General features: G+C 42.1%; 1 long non-coding RNA gene across 1 annotated transcript in view; it reads left to right on the top strand.

The window, feature by feature from the left end:
* LOC149874710 (uncharacterized) overlaps positions 1-12,068 on the top strand; it is a 140,393-nt gene that overhangs the window by 118,226 nt on the left and 10,099 nt on the right. Inside the window, exons 3-4 of the long non-coding RNA XR_016438426.1 lie at positions 5,041-5,221; positions 8,440-8,491. This is a non-coding gene — a long non-coding RNA (uncharacterized LOC149874710). The remainder of the gene's footprint in view (positions 1-5,040; positions 5,222-8,439; positions 8,492-12,068) is intronic.

The following is a 12,068-nucleotide window of genomic DNA, read 5'->3' as shown; positions in this document are numbered from 1 at the left end:
CTTTCCTTATTTGAACAGTGTACATTCAGCCCAACAGAAACACCATTCCTAGTTTATTGAATTATTTGATGATGTGGACAAAACCCATAACTATGAATCTTGATCTCAAGCTGCCCTAATCCTAATTTATGCAGCAGTTTCTATGAGATTAGCTAAGAGAATAGATAAACGGAAAAGCTGCTTCTGTGTGCAAGCTAGAATGTGCACAACACAACTGAAAATCAATAAAAGCAGCAGAAAGTGTACTGCTTTCATTTAGCCATTTATCCCATTTAGTGAAGGCATTTTTATAATCAGGTTACCTGCTTCCAAAACAAGCTTTATTTTATCCTGGATTCTGTCTTGCAAGGAAGAGCTATTGCATTGCAGGATCTACCACTTTTTTGTTCTTACCTTAATAATAGAGAGATTTAACACATTTATACAGGAATAATTTGATGTGATGTATTATGGAGCAAGTGTATTTATATTGAAAAATGTTATTTTATTAATGCTGGTGAAACAGGAAATTAGTTTCTGTATATTTTTCTCTCTCTATATTTTTTGGAGCCAGAGGGTATTTTGGAGCAGGGTATTCACACACTATTTTTTGGAGCTGGAGAGCTAGAAAGAATTGATTCTAGCATGGTGTACAATGCCCACCTGCCAATGTGTTTTTCACCTATAATCTAAGGTGTGAGTTGGAACCAATATAGTTATACGGGTATAATGCCTCAGAGTAGATGAATACCTACATTCCAACATATTAATTTAGCCTTTTTTCTTTTTTTGCTTTAGTTCTCATTCCTTGGGAGGAGGGTTAAACGAAACCAAAAAACACCTCCATTATGGTGGTGAAAATATTTCCACAGAGGATGTGTCTACACATACACTTTAATGCTCATTTGCCTATATTAATGAGCATTAAAGCACTAAAAATCTGTGCTATTTAGTTAATGCACATTAAGACAGGCTAATGCACATTTTCCTTGTACCTTCCAATGGATTGTGCCTGTACATGAGAGTGGAGATTTCTCTGACACACTTTAATTACAGCACATCGGAGCAGATTTGATTACTCAGGTTTGCTGGGGCGTGGTAATTACTGTGCTTCATCAGCCTCCTGCATCTCTACATTGAATGAGCACCCCTCGCTGGTTCAAGCACCCGTGCTGCCATTTTGAAGTATGGGGATGCTGATACACAAGCTGTTGCAACACTTTACTTAGAATGGCTCTTGCAGCCTCTGTAATTAAAGCACCCCTCACCCTCGCAAAGCATGTGTAAAAGTGCCCAGAGGTACTAGATTTAATATACATTAATTAAAGTGAGTTAATGCATGTGTAGATGCACCCACAGTGGGTTATACTGTAAACCACAGTTCTATAGTATAACTGCTAACACAGATATAATCTCTTGATTTATACATTTTCTGGTAATGAGTTGGACAATACGAGGAAAAAACTCACACCTTTCTCAATGCCTGACTAAAGTCAACCCCTGGATGAAGAGCAGGTAGCCAAACTTGAACCCAAGTAAAGTGATCATACAGAGAGTATGCACTTCAAAGAAAATACTTTTTCTAACATTCCCCACCAAGGAGAGCATTTGATCTAATTGTTCACAGCCCTGTGATCCTGTTCAGTGCTACTGGATGAACAAATACCTTGAAGATTATGTAGATGGTACAGTAGCTCATTTGAAATAGATGGCCAGATCTATATCCAGCTCCAGGTTTAAGTCCTGTAACTCGTATCTAGGAATGAATTCAATCACCTTAAGAGTCATTTGCTACAAAATGCAGCAGCCTTACTGTGCAACCACCCATGAGCATAACTCTAAAACTCTTCTACTTGCCCTAGTTCCCTGTTAAATGACAAGTCCATAGATTCATAGATGCTAGGGTCAGAAGAGACCTCACAGGATCATTGAGTCCAACCCCCTTCCAGTGGCAGGAAAATATACTGGGTTCATGTGACCCTAGCCAGGTGCTTGTCCAGTCTTGTCTTGAAGATCCCTAAGGTAGGGGGGAGCACCACTTCCCTTGGAAGCCTATTCCAGATTCTGGCAACTCTAACCATGAAGAAGTTCTTTCTGATGTCTAACCTAAGGCTACTCTAGGAGCTTGTCGTATTCCCGGGTGCCCCGCCCGGTGAATTTGTATACTGCCACAAGATCCCCTTTTAGCCTTCTCTTGCAGAGGCTGAAAAGGTCCAGGTCCCTCAGCCTTTCTTCATAAGGGCTTCCTTGCAGGCCTTTAATCATACAAGTGGCCCTCGTCTGGACCCTCTCAAGGTTGTCCATATCCTTTTTGAACTGAGGTGCCCAGAAATGGGTGCAGTACTCTAGCTATGGCTTTACCAGTGCTGCATAGATGGGGTGCATCACCACCCTGGACCTGTTCATGGTGCACCTACTAATGCATAACAAAGTGAAGTTAGCTCTGCTAATTACTTCGCCACAGTGATGACTCATTCATTCTGGAGTTGCAATGACTCTGAGATCTCTTTCTGCTGCTGTCCATCCCCCAGCCTATAGGTGTGCTGATGATTCTCTGTCCCTAGGTGCAGCACTTATGTTTGTTGAACTGAATCCTGTTGTTCTCTGCCCATTTCTCTAACCTGTCCAGGTCCACTTGGATTCAGTTTCTTCCCATCAGTACGTTTGCTTTGCTCCAGGTTTGGTGTCATCTGTGAATTTGGACAGAGTGCTTTCCATGCTCTCATCCAGGTCGCTAATGAAGATATTGAACAGCACCAGCCCAAGGACTGAGCCTTGGGGGACCCTACTGCCCACATCCCCACTGTCCAGATGAAGTCCTCCAATTGAAGTCATCCTCTGTAAGGGAGGACAAATGCTAGCTCTTTCCTGGTGACTGTAACCAGCTGTGATAACCAGCATAGTTGTACTGTTGAGTGCTGGGGAAGGTTTTATGAATCGTGTCATACTGGGCATGTCTATATGAGATGCCTACTGTGCAGTAGACTAACTCTACTGCACATTAGCGTGTCATGGCAAAAACTGTGCTACTGCACAGTAGAATTAGTTTACTACACATTTAAACATTACAAAAAGATCGTGCACTGTTGCTACTGGACATTAGTGCTGACTTCTGCACATTTATGTAGTACCTCATTTTAGAGATACTAAACAATGCATGGTAGCAACAGCACATTAATGCATGTGTAGACACACCCACTTAGTCTGGCAGAAGGCAACCCCCACTCTTTTTATTTGCCCTGTTTACTAAATAGAATTTCATGTCAAGATATCATTGATAGCCACGGAGCTGCCCTGTATGACTGTATATTTCTGGATAGAATTCATGGTGCACTGTTGACCTTTAATAGTCTTATTTGGACTTACTAGCTGGGACTTAATAGATGTCAGCTCTCCCTGTGCCAGCCTGCTACATCTGCAACCATGATAAATGAAGAAGATAGAGACCCCAGATTGTAAATGGAGGGAATGGTTGATCAGTTATTCTCTGAGTGTCTCTTGGGTGCAGGATTTCTTTCCCAGTTGGTGTTCATTTTCTAGATGCACTCCAAAGCTGATTTTTTCAGCATTTGAGGAGGTGGTGGTGTAAAAGTTCTTGAGGTGCCTAATGTGATTTTATATCTACTGGTAACAGTTCACTGAGCAATGTATAATGCCATATTCAAATAACTTCAAAACATGGGATTTTAATTCATATAAATGTAGATGCTGGGGTGTATGACAAGGATGGCTTATTCAATGGTTTATTTAACTGTATAAATAGAACAGAAGCCTTCTGTCTGGGATTATGATGTTCTCAGGAACAATGAGAAGTACCTGGAAATGGCTTTTGTTTGAACCTAGATCTTTTGTGAAAGGAACAGTAGCTGCATCTTTATGGCATTATCATATATCATTATATGGCAATTCTTATGTTCATAATGAAGTATATGGTGCATAGGGAGGCCAAAAGGAATTAGATAACATCATCTGTATTCTCTTCTCTTTTACACCTGGATTACCATGCAAGTTGCTTCTCTTTATAATAAAAGCTTTCACAGCATTACCCTTACAGTTCTTTTGGTAGATATAATTTTGTTATCTTGTGCCAGTGCTAATTTAATTTACAAATCTGCATGCTTCACCATTGTTTGTAATATCATGACCATAGCTCAAAGTCACAAGTGGGTGAAGCAGGCTACCGTATGAACTTGCATTACATATGCTGTTATAGAACCTGGTGTATCACATTAGTGAATAAGCCTAATTGATTTGATCACATTTGTCATGCTGGGGTCAGCATGAGCCACTTAAAAGATTAAATTGGAGGTACACCGATATCTGGGAAATCTACTTATTGCTTTCAAACTTTAGTTCTTTATGTATGAGAATGTCCTGTGCCAAATGTACAGTGAAACTTTCCAATTCCATTTTAACTATATGTTGCATTTTCATTAGGGTGACCTTGGACACTGTTTTGAAGCAGATCTTTTCAAATGGACACTTTGCCATTAATTTCTTCACATAAGGTCAAATCCTACAATGCTTACACCATCCTCCTCAGACAGAACTCCTACTGACATCAAACCTGATTATGGATTGAGCACACCTTATACATGTACAACCTGAGAACAAGCTGAGGGAGAATTTAGGTGAATGGCAACAAAGTCCATTAAAGGACATGGAAGCCCTATGCCAAGGAAATATATCTTCCTTCCATTGTTTTGGGAAGAAGAAAATGATCCCTTTTTGTAGCACTCCCCATAACCTTTGTAGAACAAGGTGAAAAGCTTGCCGATACTGTGGAAACTCAGACCAAAAAAAACCTGTCAACCATGGGGGAAGCTACTTAAGTTGGTCTGAAATAATACAGTAGTAGAGCAGTTTTATTTTTTTCTTCCTCTATGTCTTTTTATACTTACATGATTGTCTGCCAGAAATACCCTAGACATGGTAGCTGTTTTCTTTCTGTCTGGTAGCCAAAGGATTTACATGAGCTTGTAAAAAAAGTTCCTTAGTGCCATTTTATTAAGAGGCAGCACTGTGCCCTTCTGCTATGAAGTTTATGTGCTTACATCCCAGTTACTAGGGTGGTGCAAAGCTTCAGGCGCTGATTCGATTTGGAGAAGATCCGGCCCGATTCAGAAGCTGAATCTCTGAATCCGAATCAAATCAAGAGACCAATAAAAAGGTCTGAATTGATTCCCAAAGCAGAGCTTACCCTGCAGCAGTGGATCACCTCTCCCCCGCCTGGCAGGAGCAGGTGAGTGGGGACTTTTTTTTTTCTTTTTTAAAGAGCTGGGAGTGAGGACTGGGCAGGGCAGCCATTAACAGGACTGGGACAGTGGGCAGGGGATGGCGCCTGTCCAGTTCAGACATCTGGCAAATTTGGCAGCGGCCAAATATCTGAATCTGATCCAGTTGAATCGATTTGGGACAGTGATTCAAATCAATGAATAGAATCACTGTCCCCCGAATCGGCCAAGTCCCAATCCAAAGCGAATACTAGCCACTTCACACAGGCCTACCAGTTATTGTTTTATTTGATGATCCTTTTGTCTTAGGGGATGCAGATTACGCATGAGGGATTCATAATGTTTTTACTTTGACTTTTTAAAAATTACTCCACAGATTTGTTTTTAAAAAAATCGTGTTCTTTCTAACACATCACATCCGAGTTATTTTTCTGCTTTCGGAGAACAATATTCAAGAAGACCTTATCCATCTGGTACTGAAGCTGACAGAGTGTTGCAGACTGCTGTGCTAGTTTGTTTTATAGCACCATATTGTGCCATTGGTTTTTACTCAGAACTCCCCATTGCCTTCAGTGGGTTATTTTGAGCAAAAGTCAGTGGCACATATTGGGCCCTTACTAATGATCAAGATTTAGTTTACCTACCACAGATCCCCCCGCCTGCCCCCTCCCCCGAGCAGTGGGGCTTCTCCCTGCCTGTGTGCCTCTCCTCTCCAATCCCCTTTTTTCCTATGGACAGATGTTTTTGAACAGTGTATCATTTTGAGTGTTGTGTGCTCTGTTTGATTGCAGCATGACTGTGAGCACCCAAACAGCCATGGAAAAGAAAAATGCAATACTAATAAAAATTTCTGGTTACCCACATTCCAGAGAAATTAATTTGAAGTTGAACAATGGCAGTAGTATAACAAAGCAGTGGGCAACCGGGGCACCAGTCCCACGTGCCAATCTTGAGGGAGGCAAAAAAATTGAAGTTATCAAGCTGGACTGGCCACCACTGTGCCACCAGCAGCTCAGCCACTGATGCTGCCCTGTGTGTCATTACTTCCCATGGCTCTCAGGAATCATGTTACATCACAGTGGGCACATGTACACATGCACCAGACTGTGCAGTTGTTACTTCACAGTCATTTATTATTTGCCTAAGCATACAATGTTATTGTGCAGTCTGGATGCTACACGGGTCTTTTCCCATGCTACTTTGCAGTAGCAATGAGATCATTACTACTGTGCAGTAGTTTCAGCATCACAGTTTGTGCCTGATGATGCTATGTTGCCGTAGCAATGAGCTACAGTGATATAGCTCATCGGTATGATGATGTAGCATCTTGTGTAATGTGCCCAGTAATAATACAGATTTATAAAATTAGATTTATACCAGTACCGAGATTTATATCAGTAGAAATGGGAATAGATTTGGTTACACTAACACTGCCATGTGGCTCTAGGGCCTCAGTTTCTTTTCTTGTGATGTCACTAGAATCCCTTGATGGTATTATGATGGCATCATGATAAAGATTAGATACTACGTTTAGTTTATCTATAGCTATTGAAAATTAGTCATGCAGTAAAAACATCTTGGGCCTAGTTTTCTTTTCATGCACTTTGGTCCCGTTGGAATTATGCAAGAGCAAATTGATTTGAGATCTGAATCAGGCCTTTTGTGAATGAACTTAGCACAACTACCATATAGCAATGTGTGATTCATTCGGTGAGTACATGTCCTAAATTATCAGTCATGCTCATTGGGTATTACTTTTCCTTCACTCTTCTTTTGGAATTAAATAGATTTATGTGCCAGCCCGCAATGGAAGTCAAAAGTTGGGCAGATTGACTGTGAATAGAAAGATACTGAATTTTGTTAAACTTTAGCATTTATAAGTTATTTCAATGAAACTTCATATGATATGATTCTGCAAAACTGAGAGAAAGAGATTAACCACACTGCAGTGAAACTGATTATATGATTAACTGCTACTCATGATTATGAAAAACTGATAAATTATGTCCATTATTTCACAGGGAATTGTTAGAAAATAGTGTATGGAAAAATTTCAAAAATATCTCTTCTGTAATGTTTTACAGTGCTATATGTACATTACATAAGCTAATAAAAACCTTTATACCATACTCTTTCATCACTTTCACCTACAAAGTGAATGCCTTTCTGAAAGACTTTTTCTTTAAGGCACCATCCTGCTCTGCTTTCTTTTTTACTAGAGATTAACACAGTTCCTACCTCCCTTTACTATGCTCATAAGAGATTTTTTAAAATCAGCTGAAGTTTTGAACACTTAGATTGAGGAATTGTGAAATCCATTTCACAAGTTATCCCCCCAAAATTATGTTAAAATGTTAATCTCATCCCATGCCATTACATACACTCCATATCATATGTTTAAAGAAAATCTTTAAAGTCGTGATATCTCCTGTTCTGTAGAAATCAACCCACAGTGATTTTTTTCTGATCTCAAAAGTAAAATTTGCCCCTCCAAAATTACAGTTGCCCAGGATCCAAGCCAGGCAAGCTTCTAGAAGAAGTAACAGCTTTTCTGAATAGTCTACACATGTTGTATAATACTGTGTATTACAGCACGCTCTGTTCACTATGGAGAGCTTAATGATGAAGTAAGGGTGGATATGTACCTTATGGACTAACTAAATAAGATATATAGAGACCACAAGCTTTTGTGAGCCGAAGTTCACTTCATCAGTTGCTGACAACTACCTCTGACTTCTGCTAACTACCCTCCTGACTTCAGACTAACACACCTAACTATCTCTCTAAAGCTTAATGATAATCACGCTGTTTTATCCTCTGGCATTTTAAGCATCTTTCCAATCTATCCCCAAATTTTCTTGCAACTATACAATTTCTTAAAAAAGACCTGTTAATTTTCCAATTTTTCTCTCAGTCCAAACACAATCGTTTATGTGAACTTCAAGGGAAAATTTGATCTGGATATTTTAACATTGGGAGAGTAAGATTAAAAATACAGACCCACATGGCATTTTGATGAATTGACTGATTTCAGACTATGATTAATGGCTAAGGTAGTTTAGCTGTACTGTGGAACATGTTTTCTTCCTGGCAGTTAGATTTTTCCATTGGTTTATCCTTTAGCTGTATTGAATATCTGCTGCTGTCTCTCTCCTTCTCATTACTTTGGCAAACTGTGATATACGGGTTTTCCATTTCACATAAGAACAACATTTTTGGTTTACAGGTTTTGAGTCGAATTGTCATCCTAGGAGAAAGGACACAATGGGCCCGTTTAGGTGAGTGGGCACGTCGGGGTGGGGAGGGGTGCACTTCCTGGGGCACAAATAGTAGTGGCTCATATTTGTGCCACTGCTTTTTACCCCAAGATATGGTGCTGCATGTGGGGTCCAGCACACAGCAAACTGTCCCAGGTGGGGTAGGAGAGGCTGTGGCCAGCACCTATGTTGGCCTCAGAAGTCTTACCTGTGATCCTGGGAGCCTTCTGGGGCAGCAGCTGTGTCATTCTGGCCTCCTGGAGTCTGGCTGGCCAGGCTCCATTTTTGGCAGCGTACACTGCTGCCACCATGAGCCACACAGCTTTTTTTTCCTGCATCCTTTTTTGACAGTGGGATCTCCTGGTGTCAAATTTTGGCACCATGCTTCAAATTAGCAGTTCAGTGAACAGGTACATGTGCACCACAAACTACATGTGCACACTTGTCCAATATCTGGACACATCCAATATCTCTGCACTAATATACTTGCATCACTCCCCTATTTATAACATATTAGTTTCAATTACCAATTGATTCTGGTTGATTCATGAGAACACTGCCTCTGTTATTCAAGAAGTTAAGGAACTAGATAATCAATGGTTCCTTATGGCCTGATATTTAAGAATTTATAAGAAAACTCAGCTCATAGATAGAATAGCTTAGTGATAGAAGGGCGGTACTAGTTTCTGCATAACTGTAGGACTATCCTCCCTAGTTCCAATTACACAGTTCTTGCTACCTTTTTGTATGGTTGTAGTTAAAAAAAACAAGAAGAAAAACAGCTTTGTTTCAGGTTAAAGCAACAAGAACCATGTCACAGTAGCAAGAGCAAATGTGAAAGTGTACACTGACCAAACCAGAAAGGCAAAGATACCAGTTCTGCAATGTGTTGATGCGGTGTTCTTCAAGAATACACAGTAATGTAACAAGCAGGTCATGACCATAGGCAGCGGAAGGGGTGGGGCTAATCGGGCTTAGCCCCTGCAAACACGGGGCAGTGACAGGGCCACAAAGCAGCCTGACCACAATCTTCTGGTGGCTGCCACAGGGGTGGGGAGGGAGTGGGGCAGGGGTAGGGGCAGGGGCTGCACAGCTGGGGTGGGGTGCATCTGGGGGGCATGGCTCCTGTTGCTATGTGCATGCTGGGAGGCATAGGGGGCCCGTGCCCCTGGATATCCATGGAGTGAGGGTGGGCTGCCATTGGAGGCTGGAGCCAGGGCGGTGCTGGGCTCTTTCCAGTGGGGGCTGGGCTGGGCTGCACTCAGGATGGGTGGCGGTGGTGCTGGGAGGAGGGGATTATGTGAGGGGGCTGCAGCCACCCAAAAATTCACCATAGTCCCCCTGAGCTCCTCCCAGTGTCACCATCACCTGCCCCAAGTGCAGCCCAGCCCAAGCCCCCCCGCTGAGAAGAGCCTGGCCCCAGTCAGCAGCTTAAGGAGCACCGGGTTAAACAAGTACCTTAGCCTGCAGGGAATCCAGATCAGGGACTGAGGCTGCACAAAGGGGCCGTAACTAGGGGGTCTAAGTTACATTTCTCATCCATAGCAATCTCCATGTACATAGACTATACAAGGCTAGATTAGAGGTCAGGAGTCAAGAACACACAACAGGGTGAGCAAAAGTGAGATAGGAACAGGGCAGTGTGAGAGGAGCTGAGCAGCAAAAGATAAAACAAATGAGATTATATATAAGACCAGCCTATCCTGCAGTCAGTGATCTTAATCCTTGCAGCTGGTGTCACTCTGATACCAGGTGGCACTTCTGTGAGTGCATATCGCTTCCTAAGAGATCCTCCTTGACAGCCCTTCCTTTCTGATATGGTCTCCTTACCTGTGCTAGCCAGGTAGTGACATCCAACTCTATCCCCCAACAGCAATCCCCCAATTTGTTTCTATCATTGGATTCCATTATCTAACAAAGTCAATTTTCATGACTGAAAGAAGGGAGAGAGTGTAGGTTCTGGAGGGAGAACCTTCCTCTTCAAATTTCTGCAATAGACATTCAGGAATAGGAAACAAAGCCAAAAATCTTTTAAAATTTTTTTTCACTGAGCACAATGCATGCCGACAAGATACTATGCATGTAGTCAACAATATATAACTTTGCAGGCATGAGCAATGGAACTCAAGATTATGGATATACCATAAGACAGTGGCTCAGATTCTTGATTCAAGGAGCTTTCCAGTAAATGAGGTTATAACAATTACATCTTTATCCAGGAATGTTTATTATGCACAAGATAACTTGATTTAATACTGGGCATTGCACTGATTTCCTTTGGCAATAAGCCATTATTTGTAAAGGCAATATATTGCGACTCATGCTAACATATTTAAAACGCAAAAAAAACCTTACAGTGGCTTCATGAAAACCCATGTCATCAGTTCTTAGTACTTCATTTATTTAAACAACAGGGAGACGCTATATTGCAGGAATGTCCAAGATATGGACCACAGGCTGGATCCAACCCATAGAGCCATGCCATACGGCCCATTTTTACTGCATTGTTCTGGAAATGTAGCAGTGGGGGACAGGTAGAATCATTAATTGCCATGACTCCCAGAGCCATGGCAACTAGTGCTGCTGCTGTTAATCCTGCCATCAAATTTCTCTGCTTCTAGGAGCTCCACAGGTCAGATAATGCAGTCTTGAATTCAGAGCTGGGCCCATAGACGACCCCCGCCGCCACTCATGTGGCCCATATGGTTGAGTGAGTTGGGCAACATTGCTATATCACGTATCATGATAGCACACCTGAAAAATGCTGAAAAATCTTCTTTTTATGCAAGTGCTAGCATTTCTTAGCCAGGTCCATCTTTATCCATGCAGAACATCTGAATGGAGGAAAATCTTTGAAGTAATGCTGCAGTTTTCCACAGAACACCCTGCTGAGAGAAATCCAGAGTTTTTAAACAGACTTATTCATCTCCCTTATTTATTTCTATTAAATTAATGTAGGTTTATGCCAGAGCTGTGGATGCTGTATGTGTGTTTTACTTATCAATAGGGATCCAGGTTTTCCATTTCCCATGGAAAGATGGAAAAAAATATGGATTTCCCCTTTTCATAGTTTCTAGGGTCGGAAGGGACCTTAGTAGATCATCTAGTCCGATCCCCTGCCATGGCAGGAAAGAGTACTGGGGTCAAACAACCCCAGCAGGGTGTACATCTAATCTCCTTTTAAAGACCCCCAGGGTAGGAGCCAGCACCACTTCTCTTGGAAGTTGGCTCCAGATCCTAGCTGCCCTGACAGTGAAGTAGCGCCTCCTGATATCTAACTTAAACCTACCCTCTGCCAGCTTGTGACCGCTATTCCTGGTCACTCCTGGTAGTGCTCAGGGGAACAAGGACTTCCCCAATGCCTGCTGGTCCCCCCTGACTAGTTTGTCACAGGCCACTAGATCACCCCTCAGCCTTCTCTTGTGGAAGCTGAACAGGTTCAGGTCCCGTAGCCTCTCCTCATAAGGCCTGCCCTGCTGCCCCCTGATCATGCGGGTGGCCCTCCTCTGGACCCTCTCCATGTTGTCCACATTCCTCCTGAAGTGCGGCGCCCAGAACTGGATGCACTACTTCAGCTATGGCCTGACCAGTGCCACAT

This window comes from Crocodylus siamensis, chromosome 1 (assembly GCF_052110815.1).
Source record: "Crocodylus siamensis isolate JL-2025a chromosome 1, ASM5211081v1, whole genome shotgun sequence".
Taxonomy (NCBI): Eukaryota; Metazoa; Chordata; order Crocodylia; family Crocodylidae; genus Crocodylus; species Crocodylus siamensis.
This window is presented reverse-complemented; position numbering and strand designations above follow the sequence as displayed.